General features: G+C 37.1%; 1 protein-coding gene across 7 annotated transcripts in view; it reads left to right on the top strand.

The window, feature by feature from the left end:
* The window catches only part of CCSER2 (coiled-coil serine rich protein 2), a 187,876-nt gene that overhangs the window by 26,967 nt on the left and 134,175 nt on the right, over positions 1–26,734 (top strand). The window lies entirely within an intron of this gene.

The following is a 26,734-nucleotide window of genomic DNA, read 5'->3' as shown; positions in this document are numbered from 1 at the left end:
GGGGTAAATAGCACCACCCCACTCTCTTGTCCCAAACAGGGGATCTCACTCCCCCCCCGCCCCCCCTGCTGTTCATGCAGCCCTTACAGAATAGTGAGAGCAGTCAGCTCGCCCGCCACAGCTTTACTACATTTTCTCTTTGGCACGCAGCTTGGATTCACATCTCGAAGTCTTAGAGGACACAGCACCCTGCAGACCTGGCCTCCTCCTCTGGAGCAGAGCCCCTCCATGCTGTGTCTGATGTCCTTTGTCCCAGAAAAACAGTCCCACACCTGTGCAGTGCATGGAATCTATGGTGTAGCACTGCTAAAAGCAGCAATAAGGTTATATACCCTCTGGGCATGCCTCTGTCCCCTGCTGGTGAAAGGCCTTTTGCTGGCACCTACAGGGTCTTTTGTCCTTGGAGAGGCAATATACCCTCTTCCAGAAGTACTCCAGGAAGGGGAATGTTCTCTCCCAGTGCACCCTGGAGATCCCTACACCACACTATGTACTCTGGGGCCAGCTCCATGCTTTTCCCCAGAGGAGCATGCCATAGCTCTCCTCTGGAGAAAGTTGTGCACTTCCAAAACCTCTGAGTTTGAGCTCCACATGCTGTCTGCAAAAAAACCTGTGACACTCAGTACTTCTCACTACCCAATCTGTGGTCCAGAGATGTTTTCCTCTTGTGGGAACCCAATGCCACCCTCTTTCAACCCCTTTTTCTCTACCTGTTGTCTCTCAGCAGAAAGTATACCCTCCCTTCCACGGCACTGCCATTTTTCTCTTCCCCAGTTCACTTCCATATACCTTCCACTTGCCACGCTGTCTCGCTCCAACCATGGAGATCCTTCTGCCAGTGTGCAGATTGATTTTCTGGGTATTCCAAGTGTTCTGACCTCAATACAGCCATGTTTGAGGGATGCAGAAAGACGAGGGTTTCTCTGCTTCTCCGCCATCTTAACTCTTCCTAAGAGTCTGTTTCTTGATTTGTTTCTCTGTCTCTTATTTTTTCCTTTTGTTTGTTTTGTTTGTTCCTTTTCCTTTTCTTTCTTTCTTTCTTTCTTTCTCTCTCTCTTTCTCTCTCTCTTTCTCTCCTTCTTTCTCTTTTTGTTTAGAGAGAGAAAGCCTAAGCAGGAGAGAGGGTCAGAGGGAGGGAGAGAAAATCCCTCTTCACTGTCTCACAGCAGGCTTCACTGTCAGTGCAGAGCCTGACACAGGACTCCATCCTACAACCCCAGGACCATGACCTTAGTCAAAATTGAGAGTTGGGTGCTCAACCAGCTGAGCCACCCAGGCATCCTATTGTTTGTTTTGTTTCTTTAATTTTACATATGAGTGAAATCATATGGTAATTGTCTTTCTCAGACTGATCTATTTTGCTTAGCATTATATTCTAGCTTCATTTATGTTTTTGCAAATGGCAAGATTTTATTTTTTTATGGCTGAATAATACTCCATTGTATATGTATGCTACATCCTCTTTATCCATTCATGTATCAACGGACACTTAGGCTGCTTCCATATTTTGACTATTGGAAATAATGCTGTTCTAAACATAGGGGTGACTGTATCCCTTTGAATTAGTGTTCCTATATTCTTTGCGTAAATAACCCAGTAGTGCATTTGCTGGATCATAAGGTAGTTCTATTTTTAACTTTTTGAGGAACCTCCATACTGTTTTCCACAGTGGCTGCACCAATTTGCACCCCAATATAAGAGAGTTTCTTTTTCTCCACATCCTCACTAACACCTGTTGTTTCTTGTGTTGTTGATTTTAGCCATTTTGACAGGTGTGATTTATCTATTTTTCAAGCTTTGTCTCCCACACTTACATTTTGTGATTCATAAGTGGAATAAAAATAAATAAGAGGTTTTTTCTTCTGACATGATAACTGGGCAAGAATTTGAAATGACAGTAGAGAAGGATAAATAATACTTGTTTTTATGTTTGTGTATAATACTAGGCTTTACATTATGGTAGCCACTAGTCACATATAGCTATTTAAGGTTAAATGAGGTAAAATTAAATAAAAATAAAAATTCATTTCCTTAGTCATTGTAGCCACACTCCCAAGTGCTCAGTAGCCACATGTGGCTAGTGTCTACATTATTGGACAGGGCAGATACAGAATATTTCCATTATCACAGAAAGTTCTATAGACAGTACCAGAATAAGAAATTTTATAGGATAGGATTACTTATAAGAGTAAAGACAGACAAAATGATGACTTATCTTCACAATCCTTTAAAGGCAAAAGAGTCTTAATCTTGAAGGTACAATGTGGGAAAGGAGGGATATGAGCAAGGCCCCAAGACATACATTTCTTTGCACTGGCCATAAGATGGCAGTGTCCACTCAGGTCAGCTGATTATAGGAGAAGCACTGGGGAAGGAGGAAGAAGGAAGGAAGCAGTCCTCTGGATGAATAGTGGCCAATGTGCAAGATTTCTGTATATGTAAAAGTTTGTTGATAGGGTCTTTATATTTTAAGGAATACCAATGCAGAAAAAATTTCTTACACATTACATAAAATACATTGTATTTTACATTGTGTGATGTTTGGAACATTTTATGTGCTACACACACATATGCACACATAACAAACTGAAGTGCCATGGAATACTATGCATGATGGCTTTTGATATTTTTTATTGCTCTGTTCTTGTATGTATAGCAGGAATATTGATTCATTACAAATAGGAAAAGTCTGCTTTAGGATATTACTACAATAAATCTAATTTCCAATATATAAAATTACTCTGTGAAATGTTGCAAAATTAATTTTGAAAATCTAACTGATCATTATAGAAACTGCGAAAGCTATAACCATTTTAGGTTCTGTATTGGTTTTCCTTATAAGAGACACTTAGAAAAGCAAAGGTGTTTACATAAAATAATTTTATAGTACTTTTTCAGGTTTTAAGGAACACTGCAGGCAAGTTTCTTACTCTAAGTCCACTGAATGTGACATGCCTTGGTTTTTTGATCTGACAATAAGAACAGTACCACACACAAATAGAATCACTCCATGTAAAGGAACTGAGTCTGTCACCACTTTTATCTACTTTAATCTTTCATTGACAGTTTGATTATAGAATTCAGATAAAGCCTTTTAAGGCAATCCAGAACTTCTATTCTCCTTTGCTGGTATTTTCCCTCATGGTGGCTCATTCCAGTATTATTTTGTAATTCACCTCAAATAAGATAATGAATTCTTTTTTATCTTCAGACAGTTTTGATTTTGATTTTTCAGTTATATCAATCAGAGTTTCCATTTAACGTTTTTCTCTTTCAATCAATGCCTACATCTATTTGTATACTCTTCTTACATCTCGTTGCCTTCTTTTTGTTCTTTAATCAGAAGTTTTAGATTACTCTGAACTTCACCTGTTTTCTCTTTTCAAAAATAAGTCTTCCTTCATCTGTCTTGTCTTACTGAAAAATTTTCCAGTTGTCATTTTATAGCTACATTTTCCCTTATTTGTTCCTTAACTTCCTTAAAATGATGAAGCTGACTAGCTTCCAGTTCAGTATTGCTCCTTTTACTTAAGATTTCTTTCTCAAACTGCTTTTCAAAACTTCTCTCTGGATCATCTGGATCAGCCAGTTCTGCTTCCAGTGCTCTTTTTGTCATCTTCCTATTTATTATTTTTTAATATTATTTTTATTTTAATGCCAGTATAATTAACATACAGTGTTATGTTAGTTTCAGGTGTACAATATAGTGATTCAACAATATATCACTCTATATATTACTCCGTGCTCATCAAGATCCCCTCTTAATCCCCTTCACCCATTTCATCCATCTTCTCCCCCCACCCCCTTCTGGTAGCCATCAGTTTGTTCTCCATAGTTAAAAGTCTGGTTTTTGGTTTCTTTCTCTCTCTTTTCCCTTTGTTCATTTGTTTTGTTTCTTAAATTCCACATATGAGTGAAATTATACAGTATTTGTCTTTCTCTGGTTGACTTATTTTTCTTAGCATTTATACTCTTTACCTCCATTTGTGTTGTTGGAAATGGCAAGATTTTATTCTTTTTTATGGCTGAATAATATGCCATTGAGTATATATACCACATCTTCTTTATCCATTCATCTAATGATGGACACTTGGGCTGCTTCCATAATTTGGTTATGTTGCTGCAGTAAACATAGGGGTGCATATGTCCTTTCAAATTCGTGTTTTTGTATTCTTTTGGGGTCATCTTCCTATTTAGAACATTGCTTTTCATTTTCCTCTGCTGACTTCTTAGCCATCTCTAATTTCTTTAGGTGATGAGAGTATCTTCCTTGGCTTAATGTAGAAGAAACTTTAATTCTTTTTTTGTTTGTAGTGTTTGTCTGACTCATAATTCACATTTCATTTTTTTAGCTTTAGCTATATGGAGTTATTTTAAGATACATAGGGTGCCTGGCTGGCTCAGTTGGAAGAGCATATGACTCGATGAGCTCCACATTGGGTATAGAGATTACTAAAAAAACAAATAAGTAAACCTGAAAAAAAAAGTTATTATAAGATACAGTTCTTACTCATGTTACAATTCATTGTTAAAAAATGATTTTTTTCATACTCCGATATTCTTGAAAAAAATTGCAGTTTGTGTATTGTTTTCAGTTCTTCAGGAGACTCTGGTAACTGGTTCTTTTTTTTCTTTCTTTTAATTTTACATACTTGTGTTCAGTGGCTACTTTTTTTTTTTTTCTTATTAGAGTTAAATTGAACATCTTTAATTTATGTTTTCAGTTCTGCACCCTTTTGTTCATATTCTTCTAGAAGTTTCCCTGAAGTGTTGATATTTTAGAAAAAGGTTATTTTTTGTATTTTTTACAGTTACTTTGAATAATCCTTCAATATTTTCTCTTACCTATTCTACAAAGCTTTTACACTTATAGAAGAAGAAACAGATTTTCCGATTTGTGCTCCATGAATAAATTTTTGAATGCTTTTTGACTGTTAAAACTTCCTTCCCCAGCTGTTATGGAACTAAACACATCAATTACTTATGCTTTTCCTGTAGTTTGCCACCTCCAGGATCTCAGCCACCTTGTGTGGCACTAGAGAACGCACTGGGAAAAGAATGGGGGAGTCCATTCTATTGTAGTCCTTTCATTTACAACAAAACTTGCTTGTCATAAACCAATAAATTTATGTCATGATCAGCAGTTTGGAAAACGCAGGTATATTGAGTGTTAGGTTAAGAAAATGAATTGGAGAGAAGCTATATAGGGTAATTAAATTTGAATCCTAGCCCCACTACTAACTAGCTTTGTGACCTTGAGAAAACTGCTTAACCCCTCTCCGTTTAATTTCCTTGTTTGTAAAGTAGAGATCATATTTACTTTGTAAAGTGGAGATTAAATAGATTAATATATGTGAAATCCTTAGAACATTGCCTAACACATAGTAAGAGCTATAAAAGTGTTAGAGATGCTATTACTGTTGCTACTCCTCCTACCACTACACTCCATATTGAGTGCCACTGACTTGGGTTCAGTGGTCTTTGTATCTTATCTGTATGAACTTGGACAAGTTATTTAATGTCTGCAAACTTCAGTTTCTCCAGCTCTCAGATGAGAATAAATGTACTTTTGTTTTATTACAGTGTGGTTAAGATACAATAGTTCTTATAAACTGCTTAAAACAGTGCCATGCATATACCATTCTTGATAACAATTAGCTATAATCATTAAGGCCTCTCACAGTCATGTTGTCCTCTCTTGTCTTCAGCAGGGACAGTTAGGTCTTTCCACCCTCTTGGTCCCATAGAAAGAAGAGTTTTTTGTTCCAAGTTATAGAGACACTGCAGAGTCTACCTTCTACAGAATTTCCTGTCTCTTGGGAAAGACAGATACCATATGTTTTCACTCTTATGTGGATCCTGAGAAAGTTAACAGAAACCCATGGGGGAGGGGAAGGAAGAAAAAAAAAAAAAAAGAGGTTAGAGTGGGAGAGAGCCAAAGCATAAGAGACTCTTAAAAACTGAGAACAAACTGAGGGTTGATTGTGGGGTGGGAGGGAGGGGAGGGTGGGTAATGGGTATTGAAGAGGGCATCTTTTGGGATGAGCACTGGGTGTTGTATGGAAACCAATTTGACAATAAATTTCATATAAAAAAAATTTAGACCAGATATCAGCAAACTATTGCACAACCAAATCCAACAATGATGCTCTTAGGTCAACTGGTGCAAATAAAGTTAAACATTTGTAACTAAAGGAAAAAAAAAAAAAAAGAATTTCCTGTCTCTTGGGATTTAGGCCTGAGTTAGCCCCAGAACATCATTCATTTGTATGCACTGATATCTTTTATGTGTCTGACTCTGCTGAATGCTGAGAATCTTATTTTTATTTTTATTTTAAGTATTTATTTATTTTTGAGAGGGAGAGAGAGAGCATGAGCAGGGGAGCAACAGAGAGAGAGGGAGACACAGAATCCAAAGCAGGCTCCAGGCTCTGAGCTGTCAGCACAGAGCCTGATGCGGGGCTCAAACTCACGAACTGTGAGATCATGACCTGAGCTGAAGTCAAATGCTTAACTGACTGAGCCACCCAAGCGCCCCTGGATGCTGAGAATTTTAAAAATGAGTCTTTTCTTTCTTTCTTCTTTGTTTTTTTGTTTTTTTTTGTTTTTGAGAGACAGTGAACAGGGGAAGGGCAGAGAGAGAGGAAGATAGAGAATCCCAAGTAGGCTCTGTGCTGTCAGCGCAGACCCGATGTGGGGCTCAAACTCACAAACTGTGAAATCATGACCTGAGCAGAAATCAAGACTTGGCCGCCTGACCAACTGAGCCACCTAGGTGCTTCTAAAAACGAGTCTTTTAATTAAATTACTGAGTATATGTTGTATGCACTTTCATTATGCTTTTTAAAAAATTTTTTTTAATTAAAAAATTTTAGAGAGAGAGTATGCAAGCAGGGGTGGGGGCAAAGAGAGAATGAGAGAGAGAGAGAGAGAGAGAGAGAGCGCGCGCAAGAACCAGCAGGGAAGGGGCAGAGAGAAAGGGTGACAGAGGATCTGAAACGGGCTCTGTGCTGATAGCAGAGAGCCCGATGCAGGGCTCGAACTGACAAACTGTGAGATCGTGACCTGAGCTAAAGTCAGATGCTTAACTGACTGAGCCACCCAGGTGCCCTGAGAGAGCGAGACAGAGAGAGAGAGAGAGAGAGAGAGAGAGAGAGAGAATCTTAAGCAGGCTCCACACTCAGTGCAGAGCCCCATGTGGGGCTCCATCCCATGAATTTGGGATCATGATCTGAGCTGAAATCAAGAGTCAGACCCAGGTGCCCCTTGAAATTATTTGTATTGCACAATTTTCCTATGTGCTCACAACCATTTAGTAAGTCCCTAGCTTTTGTAGCCCCATTCAGCTGCAAGCCCAATTCCCATACTCTGCAGGTTGAGCCACTCCTGACTAAGGTGGACTAATGGGGCCCACAATTAGTGTGGCTACTATAGTTGCAGTGTTCAGTGTTCCTGGGGCTAGAGCCCTGGACAAGCTGCCACCTTTTTCACAACTTAGCTATAAATTAGAACCTCTGCCTTATTTTCTTGTCTAATCTCATAATGGGAGTAGAAGCCCATCTTGAACTTGTATCCTATGGGTGCTTGCTCTAGGTACTGTTCCCACTGTTTTAAAATTTTAACTTTCTCTTTTAGCTCTTTCCCTGCATCTTAGAGCCACCCAGGTGCCCAGAAAAGAGGGCACAAAATTAGAAAAAAATGAAACGATTGCATTTGTATTGTCTTAAGTTACTGGCTTTTTTCTTGTCTTTAAAAGACTGTTTCCTGACTCCATTTCTTTATTTTTTTACTCTTGAACTCACCAGGGTAATTTTTCTGTGCCTCATCTTGTCTCCTGAAACTGCTTTGGCAAAAGTGACCAAATTTGTAAACTACTAAGTCAAATCATTCTTTTTAGTTTTCTTTCCTTATCTGTGGAATTTGACACTACTATTACCATTTAAAAATTCTCTTCCAGTTCTTTTCTTCCCTCTTGGATCATACATTCTTGGCCTTCTTTGTTACTTTTTTTTTTTTTTCTTTTGGTTATCCCTTAAATGTTGGTGATCCCCTGGACAGTGCCCGTAGCCTTTTCCTCCTTGTACTACATCTTCTCTAGGTGGCCTCTCCTGATTTTGGTGGAACATTTGACCATTATCTCTATGCTAATGATTCCCAAATCATCATCTCCATTCAGATGTTGTCCTTGCATTTCAGACTCTCTTACATGACAGTAAACACCCCCACCTCTACCTCCTATAAGTACTTCAAAGTCAGGTTGACATGCTAAGTTCATGATCTCTTTCTCTAGACATAATGTTTGCCCTTAGTTAAAGATACTATCGGGGCGCCTGGGTGGCGCAGTCGGTTAAGCGTCCGACTTCAGCCAGGTCACGATCTCGCGGTCCGTGAGTTCGAGCCCCGCGTCAGGCTCTGGGCTGATGGCTCGGAGCCTGGAGCCTGTTTCCGATTCTGTGTCTCCCTCTCTCTTTGCCCCTCCCCCGTTCATGCTCTGTCTCTCTCTGTTCCAAAAAAATAAATAAAAAACGTTGAAAAAAAAAAATTAAAAAAAAAAAAAAAAAGATACTATCCTCTGTCAGGTCAGACAGCCTGAAATCTGGAAGCTTATTTTTTCTTTCATCTCTTACATTTAATCAGTCAATTACTGATCTATTTACTCATTAAATATTGTGTTCTCATTTTGTGTTCACTATTGTGATAAAATTCTTTTTTTAAAAAAAATTTTAATGTTTATTTCTGAGAGAGAGAGAGAGAGAGAGAGAGAGAGGAGGAGGGGCAGAGAGATAGAGACACACACAGAATCTTAAGCAGGTTTCAGGCTGAGCTGTCAGCACAGAACCCAATGTGGGCCTTGAACCCATAAACTGTGAGATCATGACCTGAACTGAAGTTGGACACTTAACCAACTGAACCACTCAGGCACCCCGAAATTCTTTTTTTTTTTTTTAAATTTTAAATTTATTTATTTTGAGGGAGGGAGAGAGAGAGAGAGAGAGCAAGCACAAACAGGGAGGGGCAGAGAGAGAGAAAATCCAAGCAGTCTCCACACTGCCAGCACAGAGCTCAATGGGGGGCTCAAACTCATGAACTCATGAGATCATGACCCTAACCGAAATCAAGAATTAGACACTCATACCTGACTGAGCCACCCAGGTGCCCTGTGATAAAATTCCTAAGATTCAATAGTGCTAATACCTTTTGTATTTGAACCTTTTCTCTAACTTTTTTGTACAGTTCTTGCCATCTTTCTCTTGCCAGTCTATCTCCCATTCTTCCTCTAGTCCATCCTCCGTACTGAAATCATGTCAAAATTTCAGAATTTCAGACATTTCAGCATTGAGGTCAGATTATTGTTTTTTCTGGCTTAAAACCCTTGACTTCCTTACTGCCCATAGTAAAGTCCACAATTCTTAGTATGGCACGTGAGGCCTTCCACAGGCTGTGTTTTCTTTCCAGTGTTCTCTTTTCCTGTTCCATTTCTTTGAACCCTATTATCTGCTCTTGTTTAATAACAGTTAATAACTGTTTGCTGAATATGCCATGCTGGTTCTGTGCTTCTGTTTAGGCTCTTAGGCTGTGTTGCTCCTCACATGCAGTGTCTTTATTATTGTTTGCTATTTATCATTTGAGACCCAGCTTGAACATTGCCTCCTTTATGAAGCTTTTTATGATATCCTCTTCTCCCAATTAAGGACTCTTTGAGTGTGTGTCCCCATGTACTACTCTATACACTTCTCCTGTAGCCATTATAGCACTTCATTGCCCTTTTCTTGTCTATATGTCTTTTTCTGTATGTGGAATATCTTACTGTATCCACACCCTCAGGCACAGAGCCTGACTTTTAGTAGGCTTGCAGTAAATGTTGGATGACTGAATGAATGTAAGTTGTTACTGTAATGAGATATTCCTTCCTTAGGTAGGAGTTCCTTTGCCAGATCTTAAGCTTCACCTAGAAGGTATTATATCTTACCTTGTTTATTTTTCAGGATCTTGTCTCATAGGTGCTTAATAAAAAAGTGTTGCAGTAATCTGAGGTAGAGGTATGCAGTGGCTTAAACTGGGCTTCCCTACAGAGGAGGAAGTTGAATTGTGTTGGTCTTAAGCACAGTAAGAATGTTCTTATATTTAATGGTCCTTATGTTTTATCCATACTTCACAATTAATTTGGAGATGGAAACATTGTACCTAACTTTTGATACTTGCCAAGTCAAGAAGATTCTCAGTGTCAGAACTCTGGAGATTGATTAAATGCTGTTAACTAGTTTGAGAAGTTTTACTTTTTAAAAATGTTAAAGTGTGGGTGTCCTTGTTGCTGTTAAAAGTTGTGGGGTAATTACCTAAAATAGTTTGTAATTCAATGACACAAGGAGTCAGCATATAAAGAGCACAGACTGAGACTGAGTGGGTCATGTCCCATTTCTTTTGTAATTTCTTTTTTTTTTTAATGATGTTTTATGCCAGAAGTTTTAATTTCTTCTTCAAAAAGACTAAAGAGTTTGATATCATGGATATGTGTAGGGACTGAGATTCTAAATTAGAATAAATTATTAAGTAAGAAGGAAGCTGTCAGGGAAGAGATTTATTTGCTTGTTGGGTTTCATAACCCAGTATAGTTTGTGGAGGGGTGAGAAAAAACCAATATCATGAATTTGAGTACTTGTTTTGCCTAGGAAAAGAGATTATACAGAAATTTATAAACTAGTTTTGTAGGACCTCAGGTATTAGTTGAAATATACTGCCTATTTTGTGTCAAGCTGTGTTACGATTTTTATACAGAAATGTTGATACTGTGGATTTGAGGTAAAACTGACAGTTCTCAGCAAGACAGTGTTAAGGGATATGCTCTTCATTTATAAATCACCTACGTTTATGAAACACCAGTTTTGTGCCAGGCTATGTCTGAGGACCAGAGTGAGGAAACAGATGAGTGAAAGGATAGTCTGGGTTCTCAAAGAACTTGGCCTCCAGTGGGGAGAACATAAACCTGAAGTGGTCTGAAGAGCACTTTTTGGTTTGTTGACAAAAAATAGGAGCCCACAACTTACCCTGGTATGCTGGGGTCTGTAAAGGTTGCTTGATATTATATAGAACACGTGAAGGGTGAGGGATTGTGCCTGCCAGGCAGAAGAAACTCTATGTGCAAACATACGTTAGTGGTAGACCATGGTATGTTGTGCGAGCTGTGAATCCTGAAACACCTTAATAAATCAACCATGAGCCTTTATAAGTAATTAGTGGAATAATCCTGGGCTGATGACTACCTATACTATCATAGAAACCTTGGAAATAGAACTTGGTCCCCAGTGTATGTCCTGATACCATCTTTTATAAGACTAATTATATTTTTGTGCATGTTTTACTGTTTTTACACGCATGTCCAGTCTTTGCTGTGTGAATGCAAGGTTTGATATCTGTTTTAGTCACAACTAAATCCCTGGGAACTTGTCCAGTGACTGGCTTATAATGAATGCTCAGTAAATATTTAGTCAACAAATAAATGGTATTAAAGATGACATTGTATTAGTGTGGTGGAAAGCATACAGTAATAGTTTTATTGGAGAAGAGAGTGTGATTTAATGCATGTTTTTAGCTATGGGTTCTTTTCCTTTTAATTTCAGGACAGATTTCTTTCCTTACCTGCTGGCTGTAGTTAGCCCTTTAGACTTTGTAGAGAAGGTCTACATGTATGTATCTTAAATTGCTTATCTATGTTTCTTCTGCTTATGGTGATTCGGAAGACATATATAACCACAAAGGACATCTTGTTTGAGGTTAGGTTCTAGTTAGTTAGCATGTAGGTTAAAAATCTTGTAAAATCACAGTTACCCTTGAAAAATCAGATAGTGACCTAAGGTCAACTTCGTTCTTTCTTGCAGCTTTGCCTGAGCATTCGTTCAAGTAGTTGGCTTATGCAAGAAAAATCTACCTTCAGATAGATACTTCAGATAGTATCACATTCTTGGTAACATGCTCATGCTGATAGGCATGTACAAACTGAGACCTATTGAGGAAAAAAGAGATTCCTATCTTCTCTCATATGTTTACTTGCTTCCTTTACAAGTACAAAAGCTTATGAGTTGGAAGTGAGTAGAGGAACCTTTGTATGTAGGATATATGAACCTCCAGCATTTATTTTTTCCTCATGGTCCCAGGACCCTGATTGGTTTTGTGAAGTTTGCTCCTCAAAAGGACTCCTGCAACCTTCTCCTACTATTATTGACTCAAGTGATGGAAACCTCTAACTCTCAGCTATAGGTAGACCTTTTTTTTTTTTTTAAGAGCCGTATTCCCAAAGGTTTAGTTGATTCGGTTATTACTAATATTATTGTATATAATTCAAGAACTGACTGGAAATTGGTTTGTCTGCTTTATGGGCACTTGCACCTTGAAGGAACTAGATAGAAAACATTGAATGTCCATTCTTTGAAATTCTGTAAGAATGGAGGGCTGCAATCCAGCTATTCTTTCAGCTAGAAATCTCTAATCCATGAAATCTCTATTTTAATGAAATAACTGAGTTGTTATGATAGCTCTGGGACAGATCCTGTGGTCTTGAGGTGCCTCTTGAATTATCAGAGAAAGCTTATATTAGGTGTCCCAATCGGTCTTGCACCAAGTGTATACTATTGAATTCTGTGTATTACTCAGTATTTGGTTGTCAGAACGATTTGTTACCTAATTTTATCAGGTTGGTTTATTATTTAAATATTAGTTGTTCGGTTGTATTTGAGATATATTAAAATGAGTTTTGTGATTTAATATAGTGTTTTGTATTAAATACTGTGTTTTTAAAGTTTAAATATGGGAAGGGGGGGGAGCTGGGAGTATTAGAGAGGTCTGTGCCATGCTGATAATGAAATTTGATTCCTATGCTGATAATGAAAAAAAAAAAATATATATATTAATAAATTGAAAATGGATGTATTTGCATTGTGACTTGTTTGGATACAATGTATTGTGACTTGGACATTTTGGTGGAAACATTTTGTTTTACTTAAAAAGTAAATTATTAAGTATCTCACTTAGGTAAACCATAAAGTAATGTGGGACATAGCAATTTTTGCATCATTTCTGAGCTTTGTATTATGGTAGCATTCTGATGTGGTAGGGGTCAAGGATGCCTGTTGTTCTTATTACTTGATAGTGTTTTCATGAAAAATCCCTTTGCAAATGTTAAAAGAGGTCCAGATTAGCTTCATCAGATTAGATTGTTATAGTAATCTGCAAACAGCATGGCCTAAAAGATCAAAGCCATGATTAGGTACTATTACTTATCCATTATTTACATATGAAAAACTGAATTTTAATGAGAGACCAAGTAATTCGTTCTATGCCATACTCCTAGGAAGTGGTGAGTATAACATTCTAATCTGGGCAGCTTCACAACCCTCTTAACCATTAATTACCCTTTACCATTTTCCAAGGTAGTTTTTCTCTTGAAACTTCTCAAGCCTTGATTAAAGCAGTTTATGCCTTATGGTACTGTTAAATCAAGAGACTTCTGTGGGAGGAGTTAAATGTAGAGATCTAGACATTGGGAGTTCTCTGAATGGAAGTATAAGCTGAGACCTATTGAGGGAAAAAGAGAAGTACTCCTGAAGGGACTGGGGAGGAAGGGAGGAAGAAAGAGGGGGAGAGTGGAGAGAGAGAGAGAGAGAGAGAGAAGGAGAGAAAGAGAATGAATGCTAAGAGGAAGGGGGGAGCATGTCAAATGTGCTGTACTTTATTACACCTCTCTTCCTCTTATGGAAATGTCCTTATTTGAGGTTTACTTTTTTAAGGGAAAAAGTATATAGAGACCTTAAACATACTTCTCTACAGTATGGTGATCCCCCACCCTGCCTGTGAGTTATCACTCAGCTTTTAGCAGTTATCAGTATTGTTTTATGTAGAACACTTATTTTAAAAGTATGAGCATTATACTCTTAACACTCCCAACAACAACAAAATAACATCTGTTATATGATTCGGTACCCATTTCATGATCAATTTTCCTGAATTGTCTCAAAAACAATTTTTATTACTGGGGGTTGATTACATTAGAATCCATGTGAAGGATTAATTAATTAACATATCTCTTAAACTTGTAACATTCTCTTTCTATTTGCTGAGGAAAGAAACTGAATCCTTCCTCTTGTAGCCTTTTCACACTCCAGATTTGGCTGATTATGTCTTTATGTTTTTAACATTTATCTGTTCCTTGTCTTGTACATTTGTAGATCTAGAGGCTTGAGTAGATTCAAATTGAGTTTGTTTGGGCAAGAATATTTCATGGATGGTCCAGTGTATGTATGTCCTCTTGTTTCATAATAGGACATTAAGATTGATTCAGATTCAGGTGTCTTTTTCAATTAATGGATTTAACAGTTATTAATGATTGCTACCTGGATATATTAATTCATTAGGGGCTGCTTGCTAACCAACACCAAGTATATCTGATTTTCTTATTTTGTGATTCCGTGTTTGTTTTCTGCATTCGTTAGTTATGATTCTACTATGAAGAAAATTTTCATCAGCAGTTATTTGATTGCCTTGAAATATAGGAAGTATTAGTGTGAAGATTTTTAAATCTTAGAGAAACGTTTTTTACATTGAGTTATAACATACAAACAATCAAGTGCATAAATCTTAAATGATGTACCTTTTGGTGAATTTTTACATAATTGTTCACCTGAGAAACACCATCCAGATTAAGTTATAGACTGTTACCAACACCTCAGTCAACCTCTTCTCATAGAGGTAATCTTTGTTCCAAGATGTAACATGTAGAAATACATGTTTTAAGGCCCATTTTAGACATGTTGACTTGGAAACTCTGGGGTGGCAGTGGGGCAGTAATCTTGTTTAATAAGCCCTTCCAGGTGATTCTGATGCACACCAACATTGGTGAACCACTGCTTTGTTCTCATCTTTTTTACCATCATTAGTTTGGCTTGTTGGTTAACTGAGCATTTTTTATGTTCCATTCTATTTCCCCAGGTGCAATGGATCTTTCTCTGTGTCCTAGAGGTGAGAGGGTTTGCTGCCCCTTCCCCAGCTATTTAAGGTTTTGCTTCATAAGATAGAAGGATGCATAGAAGCCAGTGGGGCTTTGTCCTTGTCCAAGCTTAGCCTCTTATCTCCTGTATGCTTGTGCCATTGAGAGGAGGCTCTCTAATGCCTTGAACAGTAGGTTGAAGCCCTCGAAAGAGAGCTTGCTATTCCAAACTGACATTTTACTCCACATTTGGCTTTTAAGTATCCATGAAAATGTTAGCTTATTACTCCTTATGGTGATCACCTCCTTCTCATATGCTCTGCTAAAAGTGAAACTGTTAAAATGCCTTGTCTCTTCTTGGAGGATCTTAGCCCCCTTTGGAATTTGGGATTATTCCAAATTATTTGGTTGCCTTCTGATGTTGGCTCTCTGATTGGCTCAAGAAAAGTTAGGATTTTGAAGATTATCTGGCTGTTCCAGGTTGTTAGGTAGTAGTGACATTCGTTGCAGCTTTCTACAGCCTAAGTGGAAGTGACATTCTGATCTTTATAAATGGAACCACACTATATGTACTCTTAAATATCTGGATTCTTTTGTTTAAAGGATCTTGCTAGATTCATCTGTATTGTTGCATGTAACCAATAGTTAGCTCTTTTTTTTTAAATTTTTTTTTTTTTCAACGTTTTTTATTTATTTTTGGGACAGAGAGAGACAGAGCATGAACAGGGGAGGGGCAGAGAGAGAGGGAGACACAGAATCGGAAACAGGCTCCAGGCTCCGAGCCATCAGCCCAGAGCCTGACGCGGGGCTCGAACTCACGGACCGTGAGATCGTGACCTGGCTGAAGTCGGACGCTTAACCGACTGCGCCACCCAGGCGCCCCAATAGTTAGCTCTTTTAAAAAATTACCATGTTATATTCTATTAGGTCAAAGTTACTACTAAAATTTATTTTTCTACGATATTATTCTTTCAGTACAGCTAAATCTTAACAAAATATTTCATTTTGGGATTTCATTTATTGTCTGCTGTATACTGAACAAGCTTAGGGTTGGGTAATGTGTTCAGGTGTATCAAATTTAGTCTGTACCATATGTGAATTTATAGCGTAGCAATCTGTGTTCATGTTACACCTGTCACTCTTCTCCCTGATACTTGATCATCTATAGCCCTGTCCTCATTGCCTATTTAATTTAGGAACTTTGCTTGAGCAGGTCCAAAATACTGAAGGATTGCATGCCATGATTTTTCTATACCCAGTGTTTTATAAAATGTCTATGGTTAATTGTTATGCCTACATACTATTTTAAAAGGCAGTGCAACCACTCAGGTGTTAGGCTTGGCCATTATTCAAGCAGCTTGACATCTGTCATCTTTACTTAGCCCTCAGCACCTTAATGTCGTTTGCATGCCCCACACAGTTGAGTTTTACCGGAACTAAATGATAAAATTTGGAGGGAGAGTTTTGTGGTTTGGCCAAGGGCAACTTCTGGTTTCTCTTTATCTGCCAGTATTCTCCTTGTTCCTTAAATTAAAATTTCACAAAGTAATATGCCTTGAATCTACATTTAATAACATTTAATGTTCCTAAGCCACAGACTAATTTAAAGCTTCTCTTTCACAAATTGTTTTGATACCTATCTGCTTGAGTAAAAAGTTGTAACTGGAGGACAGAAAGGTCAGCTTGATACAATAATGGGACTTTGTGTTGAGCTTGATGTGCTCTTTTTAAAACTATGAACACTCTGGAATAAAGTACTGTTTTAAACCTTTACTTTTGGCTGAAGATGTCAATTTTGTTTATTTAATTGTTGTAATCAAGCCTTGAATCAGTTTATGCCACAGATGAAAGCTAAGAGAAACAGGGTGGAAGGGATTTGGGGGAAGTGGTTGAGTAACAAAAGGTAAAAAAAGAAATTAAGATATAGTTATTTGAATGTGAAAGCACATATTAAGAAGTGACTGGTGGGGCACCTGGGTGCTCAGTCGGTAAAGCATCTGACTCTTGATTTTGACTGAGGTCATGATCTCACAGTTTATTGAGTTGGAGCCCTGAATTTGGCTTTGTGCTGAGAGTGTGGAGCATGGTTAGGATTCTATGTCTCCCTTTCTCTCTCTGCCCCTCCCCCACTCATGCTGTCTCTGTCTCTCTCAAAATAAATAAACGAACATAAAAATTTAAAAAAATGTGGTTATGGGTATGCAGTCATCAATATTGCTGTTCAGTTCATTGCTCTTGGTCTCGTTAGTAAATTTATGCCTATGTACATCCCCCAAATGTAGGCAGTTCATACCTTCTAACAAGCTATTTGAAAAACTAAAAAAAGAATGTGAGGGGGTGTTTCCTCAGATGATAAGGTAATGGATATGAAAGGAATTTGAAAAAGTGAAAACTTCTAGTGCTCTGTAAAACTTCTCATTTAATTATACAAAGGTTCTTTGTAGTATTTATCCTTCCCTAACCTTAGTATCCAGTCCTTTCCTTCACTCGTGTCCCTAACTCTCAGTAAGCCTCTCAGAATATTTCATACCTTTCCCAGGAAGGCAGTGTTTGTGGACTCTGTAATCAGGTGGACTTGAACCTGATCCTTTTCAGTAGTTTATGAATTTTTAGACAAGTATTTTATTTTAGCCTTTCTGAATCTTGGTTTATCTATTTAAAATGGGAGGAAATCTACAAGTAACGTGAATATTAAATAAGGATAGAGTGGTAAGCAGGATACATACATACATACATACATACATACATACATACATAATCATATGTAAAAGTAAAGTTTGCTTTTTGTCTTCCCTTCCCATCCAATTGTGGATTCCTTTTATTTTATTTATTTATTTTTGTTAAGTTTATTTATTTTGACAGAGAAAGAGTGTGTAGGCAGGGCAGAGAGAAAAGGAGAGAGACCGAATCCCAAGCAGGCTCCACACTGTCAGCATGGAGGCAAATGAGGGGCTCTAACTCAAGAACCGCAAGATCATGACCTGAGATGACATCCAGTCACCTGACAAGTAACCGACTGAGCCACCCAGACGCCCCTTGTTGTGGATTCTTTTTAAAAGCAACAAACAAACCAAAACCAACCCCCCCAAAAAAACTTTGATTTATTAGAAATTTATATGTAGTATAGTCAAATTATGGAAGGAGTCTAAATGTCCATCAATTGATGAATGGATAAAGAAGATGTGGTTTATATACACAATAGAATACTACTTGGCAATGAGAAAGGATGAAATCATGCCATTTGCAGCAATGTGGATGGAACTGAAAGGTATTATGCTAAGTGAAATAAGTTAGTCAGAGAAAGACATATGTTTTCACTCATATGTAGAACTTGAGAAACTTAATAGAAGACCATGGGGGAAGGGAAGGAGAAAAAATAATTTCAAACAGAAAAGGAGGGAAACAAACCGTAAGAGACTCTTAAATACAGAGAACAAACTGAGAGTGGATGGGAGGGCAGGGGAGAGGGGAAAAGGGGTAATGGGCATTGAGGAGGGCACTTGTTGGGATGAGCACTGGGGGTTGTCTGTAAGCAATGAACCACGGGAATCTACCCCCAAAACCTAGAACACACACTGTATGTTAGCCCATTTGACAATAAATTATATATATATATATATATATATAGAGAGAGAGAGAGAGAGAGAGAGAAATTTATATGTAGTTTTGAAAATTCAGATGTGAAATACTAATAGTGTAAATGTGCTATACTTAAAAAAAAATCATTTTACAGAAATTAAATCAGAAAATCTCAGACATTCCCAGGCCCTATGCCAGGTATTATTTTTAGTTCAGCATTAAATTAAAGCTCACAGACAATATTGAAGTGTTTCAGAGAAGATGATATCATTAGATTTTGTAGCCAACATGTACTTTTTCAAATTGTTATGACTGCATCTTTTAATCACTTAACAGACTGCATATCAGGGAAAGTACATCAGAGGTAGCATAGCTACTAAAATGAGGCAGACTCACAATGTATGTTTTATTTTATTTCATAGTTATACAAGCAAATGTGGAAGAAAATTTCATGAATATTTAAAGATGATAGGTAGCTCATTAACTAATAAAGTGACAATATTCATAATATAGGCAGATATGGAAGCTTTACAGTTGAACTATCAGATTAGTTTATACTGAAACCACAGCCCATGATGATTAATTTTATTTATGTTATAAGCATTTGTGCATTTAGAAATCAAAAATATTTTTGATAGGAATAGTACATTTTTCTGAGTGATGACACCCCAAACACTTTGTAGTAATAGTGCATCTTTCTTGTGGGCTTAACTTATGCCTCTAAGTTATTAATATCCTGGTGTTCTTGGGAGATAATATGCATTACTCTCATTTTAGGCAGTAAAATAGAGGAATAGAGAAGTGAAGGAATAGAATGTGCTGTCCTTAGTCTACTTCTGATAGACAAGGAAATATTAAAGCCTTTCTGATTCACAGACTGACTCACCAGAGGGCAGAATCTTTAATGTGTGTTACTTAGTGATTTGCAAAATGACCCTTATATAGAATATCATTACTAGTTTTCTTAGGGTTATCCTGAATGTGATTGTAGGTGTGGGAGTATGTTTTGTGGTAAAGACTGTTATAAAAAATAATGGCATGGAGGTCGTCTGGAATGGATATTGCCCCTGTCCTTTTTCTGGTCATGTCAGCTACTGTTGTTTGATTATGATAATTTATCATAGAGTCTGAGTTTGACTTCTGAATCTTTTTCAACATATTGCTTGAGGTAGCTCCTACCAGTTAATTACAGGCCCCTAAAACCAAGTTATTTTTCAGTCTTGACTTATCATTTATTAAATTAGCTTGCACTAAGAGATTATGAATGTACTTAAAAAGTTGAGGATCTTTTGGGGGCCCCTGGATGGCTCAGTCAGTTGAGCATCCTACTTCGGCTTGGGTCATGATCTCGCAGTTGGCGGGTTCGAGCCCCACGTCGGGCTCTGTGCTGACAGCTCAGAGCCTGTAGCCTGCTTCAGATTCTGTGTCTCCCTCTCTCTGCCTCTCCCCTGCTTGGGCTCTGTCTGTCTCTCTCTCTTAAAAATAAATAAAATGTAAAAAAAAAAAAAAAAAAAAAGTTGAGGATCTTTCAAATTTGTGGTTCCCAAAGTGTATAACTCTTAACAGGTTTACTTTCTTATGGGTCAAATAGACATGCACCACGCAATTAGACAGACTAATTGGACAGACTCAACTATATTATCGGTGCAAAGGGAATAGAGAAGGATGTAAAATCAGTTTTAACTGGAAAGGTTTCTGGGTGTTAGGGATTTTGAACTTTGAGTGTGGGGCCTTCAAGGTGATCTTTACAATAGCAAAGGCAAAGAAGGTAGAAAATAAGGGATAGATTTTGGGGAATGACCAACAATGCACCTTTGGCTAAAATGTACAGTACTGCAAAGATAGTGTAGAACCAAATAGAGAAGCTTGATCTCTATAGTGGATTTTGGGTTTTATTTTGTTGTTCCTGTGCCATGCATAATTTTTAATCGGAATGATATCAGATCTGTGCTTTAAGAGAGTAACTGTTGATAGTTTGGATGTGAAGTGAGATGGGAGACTTAATAATATAGAAGCCTTTGTAGCAATATAGAAAGAGATAATGAGGGTAAGAACTGGGAATTGTGAGTTTAGAATAGATTTTTAAAGATAAAGTTGACAAGTGAAATATTAAATTGAGGTTGAGGTCTGGTGAAATTGAAATGGTATTTATGAAGAAGTTACATTTGTTGAATAAAAAAAATCCTTTATTTTTATCCAAACATCTTTTATTTTTATGTTTTTAAGTATATTTTATATAATATTAAACTTAATTTTGAACACATTTTTAGTTAGATTAACTATTAATCTGTTTTGGTATTGAATAAATTGTTTTTATTTATTTATTTTAATTTTTTTTTAACGTTTATTTATTTTTGAGACAGAGAGAGAGAGAGCATGAACGGGGGAGGATCAGAGATAGGGAGACACAGAATCTGAAACAGGCTCCAGGCTCTGAGCTGTCAGCACAGAGTCTGACGCGGGGCTCGAACTCACGGACCGTGAGATCATGACCTGAGCCGAAGTCGGACGCTCAACCGACTGAGCCACCCAGACGCCCCAATTGTTTTTTATTTTTAAGATATTTTTATTTTTAAGATTTAAAAAACTAAAGTTTTTTAGTTAAAACTTTTTAAATTACAAAAATATGGGCATGTTTAAAATATTTAAATAAGAATTTAAAGGTAAAAAGAAATCTTCATGTTACCTAATTCTCTCTTCCCTAATGGTGACCACTATTAATAGGTTCTGTGTCTCCCTCTCTCTCTGCCCCTCCCTGTTCATGCTCTGTCTCTCTCTGTCTCAAAAATAAATAAACGTTTAAATAAATAAATAATTAAATAAATAAATATGTGCACATACAACTTTATGTGATTTCTATCATGTTATTTTTATAAAAGTGGGATCCAATATACAGTTTCTTAACATAGCAAAAATTAGTGTGTTCATTTACATGTCCCAAGCTGTCATCTGTCTGTAGCATACAATAACAAGAATCAAAAGCATAAAAACTTGAAATTATGCTTAGTAATCAATGTTTTAGCATTCTGTCTTCCTTAGAAATGATCTAGGGAGCCAATGATTATTCATTAGTTAATTTAATTTAGTATTAGTCTAAGGTTTTAAGTTATCTTTAAAGTTCTTGAAAATTATCTGTAATCTAACACTATATAACATAATTACTGTTGCTATAAAAAGATTTGTCAGAATCACTCAATTTAAACACAGATTTGTATTTTCATAAACTTAAATGTTGTATGAGTAAGAATGGTTTATTTGATCACTAAGTTTATGTGTTTCATTAAAGTTACTTTACTTGAATAAAAATATATGCTTATGTTACCTTTAATACTGATAAAAAAATCAGAAAATAGACTTGTTTTATTAAAACAAGTTTTGTTTTGCCAGATACTTACCTTAGTTATGTGAACTTCGTTCTCAAAACCTTTCTGAATTTCTGTACAAATAATTTTTAAAAGTGTAACATATTTAAAATATTTGAAGATCAATTTTCGTAGTTTTTGAGAGTTTTGGTCTTGTTCAATTTATATAAATGCATATTTATCTCTATAAGCTAATCAGAACAGTGCCGCTTATAATCTAATTTATTAATACCCTGTAGGGGTAGGAAAGTAATATGTACTTGGAATGAGAGGTAAATAACCTACCTGAGTTATAGTAGATACACAGGCAGTGAGAGAGTTTTTATCGTTTCCAATTCTACAGTTTTAGCTGTGGCTACAGAGTTAACACAAACATAAAACCTGACTGTCCATGTACCATAGAGTGATTGTCCTTTCTGGTCAGCATGAAATTCTTAATTGACTTGAGCTCAGAAGAGTAAGCAGAAGAGATAAATGAATAAATGACTAATGAATCAAATTCTCCTTTTTCTTTCACCCAACACAGAATAGGTCTATGTCAACCATCAGGGATCAGTAAATGGCAGTCCATGACATCAAACTCTCAATTGTTACAAAGTGTTTTTTTTTTTTCTGCCTGCATTCCTGGAGAATTGTTTCTTTGTCCTCGATGCTTTATTAACTTAATCTAGATATGTACTTAGATCTATGGTTGATTTTATTTTTCCTTCTGTTCTGTGGATTTTTTTTCTCCTTTATTTTAGGGATATTTTCTGTTATGTCTACTTGCTTTTTCTCTTCTATTTAGTTATTCTACTTCAGGGATACTATTTATCTTTCTGTTCAATCTCTGCCTTACATCTTCTATCTAAGTGCTTTGATACTTTTGTCTTTTTTTTTCCTGACTACTCAGGTTATTTTAAGATTTTTCTCCTTGCCAATTAGTTTGATTTTCAGTCTTTGGTTCTTTACTTCTTAATTGATTTCCTTAGCTCTATAGCTTCTTTTCAACTTACCTATTTTGCCTTTTTATCTTTGAATTCTTGTTTTATTAAATGTGTGTTCTTATTAAGTTGTTCTCTGTTACAAAGAACTCACTGGGGATTTTCTTATTTCCTTGTTACATTTTTCTTCTTTCTGGATTCTTCCTTTGTCTGTTTGCTATAGCTGTTATTTGTTTCTCTCCTTCCTTCTACTCCCTTGTTTATGTAGTTGTGTGGCCACTTCTTTTTGTCTCTCTAGGTAAAGACTTGACTAGCTAGATCAAGACTTTGTATTTGCTCTGATATAACATAGGTGAATTCCCACTGATGCCTTTGTCACTTGAACTGTGACTTTGTCTCCTTTTTTTACTGCACACTTTTTTTTCAGTACACTTTTGGAGCAGTTGTATGTTGTTCTCTGTCTGCTTCTCTGTGGTTGAAGGGCGTAAGGTGGTGTTGTGGAGAGAACTTTTCTGGTGCCCCAGGCTCCTCTGTCTCCTTAAGTGTTCTGTACTGGTCTCACTCCATCCTGCTGAGGGTGTAATATAATTTTAGGGGCTTCAGATCCTTCCTTCAAATCAGATTAGTGCCTTGGAAGTTGATGGGTTCTGGTGCCACTGGGCCTCAGCTGGGGTTTCAGAGCTTCTGTGCTGAAGATGTTTTTCTGGACTTTTCTAGGGACTGTCAAACCAGATATTTCTATCCAAACTGGAGGATGTTTATTAAAACTTTGAAGTTTTAGCATCTCACCTATTTTTCCCATTGATGCTTTCAGGCAGTGTCATCAGGCTAGGAACCAGACCACATTGTGCAGAAATCTTTTTCTGGCTAGCACTTTTAAAAGTTTAGAGGCACTTAGTTTTAAATAATTTTTGTTTGACTGCAGCTAGCTGGTGGGTTTTTGGGTAAAAATTATACATACATACACGTATATATATTCTTTCTCTTTTATTAGTTATGGGAGATGGGAAGTTCTATAATTTTGCTTTACCCTACCATCTTTACTTGAAAATCTGTATGATTTCCTTAATATTTGCTTTCGACATGATTAATAATACAGATGTACTTTAGAAACTCTTAATTTTTAAGGTATAGGGGTGGGTTGGAATAAATTTTTTTAATTAAAAAATAAAACAAATTAAAGACAGTGTTGTAAGATAATTTTAAAAACCATCAGAGACCCTAGGCATGTGTTTTTCTTTTATTCACATTCTATGCTTGTGTATGCTTTTACAGATTTTTATATAATCACAGAGTATCTAGTGAGCAGTAAGCATATAGCATATTATATTTCTGCAAATGTTAGGGTAAACACTTTAATTTTTATCTCATCTTTGTAATCTCATCATGTGGCAATGATATGTCATACCTTATTAAACAGTTCCTCAAATAAAGGACACTAGTTGTTTTTAGTTATATGCCCTTTTATGTACATTGAACCTTTGTAAGTTTGTTTTGTGTTACCTTTAAAATAAATTTGGGAGGTTGAGATTAGTGGACTAATTAACTTTATTAAATCATACTTTTAACCGTGGCACTACCTGTGCAGACCGTTTATATTACTAGTTGCTTAAAATTATAGCTGATAGCTCCACCCTTAATGTCAGACTTTTTTGTATGCTATTGTATTCTTTTCCTACATCCTACCATGATCTTATTAAAAAAAAATTTTTTTTTATGTTTTTATTTATTTTTGAGACAGAGACAGAGCATGCGCAAGGGAAGGGCAGAGAGAGGGGGAGACACAGAATCTGAAGAAGGCTCCAGGCTCTGAGCTGTCAGCACAGAGCCCGATGCAGGGCTCAAGCTCACGGACTGTGAGATCATGACCTGAGCTGAAGTCGGATGCTTAACCGACTGAGCCACCCAGGCGCCCCTAAATTTTTTTTTTTAACGTTTATTTGTTTTTGAGACAGAGAGAGACAGAGCATGAATGGGGGAGGGTCAGAGAGAGGGAGACACAGAATCCAAAACAGGCTCCAGGCTCTGAGCTGTCAGCACAGAGCCTGACACGGGGCTCGAACTCACGGACCGCGAGATCATGACCTGAGCCGAAGTCGGACGCTCAACCGACTGAGCCACCCAGACGCCCCACTAAATTTTTTTTTTAATATTTATTTTTGAGAGAGAGAGAGACAGAGTGTGAGTGGGGGAGGGGTACAGAGAGAGGGAGACACAGAATCCGAAACAGGATCCAGGCTCTGAGCTGTCAACACAGAGCCCGGCGGGGGGCTCGAGCTCACGGACTGTGAGATCATGACCTGAACTGAAGTCTGATGCCAATTGACTGTGTCACCCAGGCGCCCCATCCTACCATGATTTTAGTAATGAATTTTAAAAATGTATTCCAGTTTTTATAAGATCACGTATGCTTTAAAAATTAACAAAATCATGGGGCACCTGATGGCTCAGTTGGTTAAGTGTCTGACTCTTGATTTCAGCTCAGGTCATGATCTCACAGTTGGTGAGCCTGCTCCCTGCATCGGGCTCTGCACTGAGAGTGCAGAGCCTGTTTGGGATTCTCTCTCTCCTCTCTCTGCCCCTCCCCTGCTCTCTCTGTCTCTTAATCTCTCTCTCTCTCTCAAGATAAATAAAAAAAAAAAAATGAACAAAATCACATTTTCTTATTTTTGTAATAATTCCATTTTTATTCATGATTTTATCTATTTGGGTCATCTCCCTTTTCTTTTTGAGAAGCCTGGCTAGAAGTTTATCAATTTTGTTTAGTTTTTCAAAAAACCAACTCTTGGTTTCATTGATCTGCTACAGTTTTTTTAGATTCTGTATTGTTTATTTTTGCTCTGATCTTTATTATTTCTCTTCTTCTGCTAGGTTTGGGGTATCTTTGCTATTCTGATTCTAGTTCCTTTAGGTATGCTGTTAGATTTTGTATTTGGGACTTTTCTTGTTTCTTTTTTTTTTTTTTTTTTTTTTTTAATTTTTTTTTTTTTTAATGTTTATTTACTTTTGAGACAGAGAGAGACAGAGCATGAACGGGGGAGGGTCAGAGAGAGAGGGAGACACAGAATCTGAAGCAGGCTCCAGGCTCTGAGCTGTCAGCACAGAGCCCGACGCAGGGCTTGAACTCACTGACCGTGAGATCATGACCTGAGCCGAAGTCGGACGCTTAACCGACTGAGCCACCCAGGCACCCCAAGGACTTTTCTTGTTTCTTGAGATAGGCCTGGATTGCCATGTATTTTCCTCTCAGGACTGCCTTCGCTGCATCCCAAAGCATTTGGATTGTTGTATTTTCATTTTCATTTGTTTCCATATATTTTTAAATTTCTTCTCTAATTGCCTGGTTGACCCATTCATTCTTTAGTAGGGTGTTCTTTAAGGCTTTTGGAGGTTTTCCAGACTTTTTCCTGTGGTTAATTTCAAGCTTCATAGCATTGTGGTCTGAAAGTGTGCATGGTATGATCTCAGTTCTTTTATACTTATTAAGGGCTGTTTTGTGACCCAGTATGTGATCTGTCTTGGAAAATGTTCCATGTGCACTCGAGAAGAAAGTGTATTCTGTTGCTTTGGGATGCAGAGTTCTAAGTATATCTGTCAAGTCCATCTGATCCAATGTATCATTCAGGGCCCTTGTTTCTTTATTGATCCTGTGTCTAGATGATCTATCCGTTGTTGTAAGTGGAGTATTAAAGTCCCCTGCAATTACCACATTCTTATCAATAGGGTTGCTTATGTGATTAATGTTTGTGATTAATTTGTTTTATATATTTGGGGGCTCCCGTATTCGGTGCATAGACATTTATAATTGTTAGCTCTTCCTGATGGATAGACCCTGTAATTATTATATAATGCCCTTCTTCATCTCTTGTTACAGCCTTTAATTTAAAGTCTAG

Source organism: Panthera onca, chromosome D2, assembly GCF_046562875.1.
Source record: "Panthera onca isolate mPanOnc1 chromosome D2, mPanOnc1 haplotype 2, whole genome shotgun sequence".
NCBI lineage: Eukaryota > Metazoa > Chordata > Mammalia > Carnivora > Felidae > Panthera > Panthera onca.
Note: the sequence above shows the minus strand (reverse complement) of the source record. Positions and strands in the feature narration are given on the sequence as shown.